This window comes from Marmota flaviventris, chromosome 9 (assembly GCF_047511675.1).
Source record: "Marmota flaviventris isolate mMarFla1 chromosome 9, mMarFla1.hap1, whole genome shotgun sequence".
Lineage (NCBI taxonomy): Eukaryota > Metazoa > Chordata > Mammalia > Rodentia > Sciuridae > Marmota > Marmota flaviventris.
Window position 1 is genome coordinate 110,129,825 of NC_092506.1, and position 1,297 is coordinate 110,131,121.

The 1,297-nt window shown below is 35.1% G+C and overlaps 1 pseudogene; it reads left to right on the forward strand.

Annotated features, from left to right (window-relative positions):
* The first annotated feature begins 559 nt into the window (after positions 1–559).
* On the forward strand, positions 560–1,064 carry LOC114100737 (probable ribosome biogenesis protein RLP24 pseudogene; annotated as a pseudogene).
* Positions 1,065–1,297: the final 233 nt, after the last annotated feature.

Below are 1,297 nucleotides of genomic sequence, written 5' to 3' on the forward strand. Positions count from 1 at the left end.
GTGTCAAAATGAATCTTAACATTATGTATAACTTAAAAAATTCAATAAAAATGGAAATAAAGAAAAGCCTTTGAACAGATGGATTCCCAGCTGTGTTCTATTTGACCTTTAGAGAAGATCTAACTCTAATGCTTCACACATTATTCCCTGTAAGTGTGGAAATACTTTCATACTTTTTCCAGTGTAACTCCAAAATCTGAACCAAATGAGGACACTTCAAGAAAGAAAACTACAGAACAATACACTTGATGCATTTAGATGCAAAAATACGTAGTAAAGTAGTGGCAAGTTGAGTTCAACAACAGATTAATAATTGTGTATCATGCCATGTTGCTTTTATTCTGGGGATGAAATGATATTTAACCTGAAAATCAATAGATGTATATACCATACAAAGAAACTAAAAATAAAAAATCACATGATCATCTCAATAGATGCAGAAAAATGCGTTGACAAAATTCAGTACTTGTTTATGGTTAAAAAATCCTGAAGAAAGTAGGGATAAAACAGGTATACTTTAAGAGCTCGCCGTTGGGTCTGTGGGGACCCACGAGGCCTCAACATGCGTATGGAGAAGTGTTATTTCTGTTCAGGGCCCATCTACCCCAGCCACCGCATGATGTTCGTCAGCAATGATTGCAAGGTATTCAGATTCTGTAAATCCAAATGTCATAAGAACTTTAAAAAGAAGCGTAATCCTCGAAAGGTCAGGTGGACTAAAGCATTCTGGAAAGCAGCTGGCAAAGAGCTTACAGTGGATAACTCATTTGAATTTGAAAAACCTAGAAATGAACCTGTCAAATACCAGCGAGAACTATGGAATAAAACTATTGATGCAATGAAGAGAGTTGAAGAGATCAAACAGAAACGCCAAGCTAAATTTATAATGAACAGATTGAAGAAAAATAAAGAGCTACAGAAAGTTCAGGACATTAAAGAAGTCAAGCAAAACATCCATCTTATCCGAGCCCCTCTTGCAGGCAAAGGAAAGCAGCTGGAAGAAAAAATGGTACAGCAGTTACAACAGGATGTGGACATGGAGGATGTTTCTTAAAAATCTGACCCTGTAACCATTTCTATGTGTACATTTGAAAATCTCCTTAATTCTAAATAATTAATTTTTATATAAGGTCACTGAAGTGAAAGGTGATTACAAATACTATTGCTATCTGCAAAGCATCAGATTTTGGATGTTAAATTGTACCTCATTGTAATGTCTTCATTGATAGACATGCTTATGTAAATCATGAAAATTCTGTTTATACATGCACAAGTGGATTGTGGACAGAATGGTCAT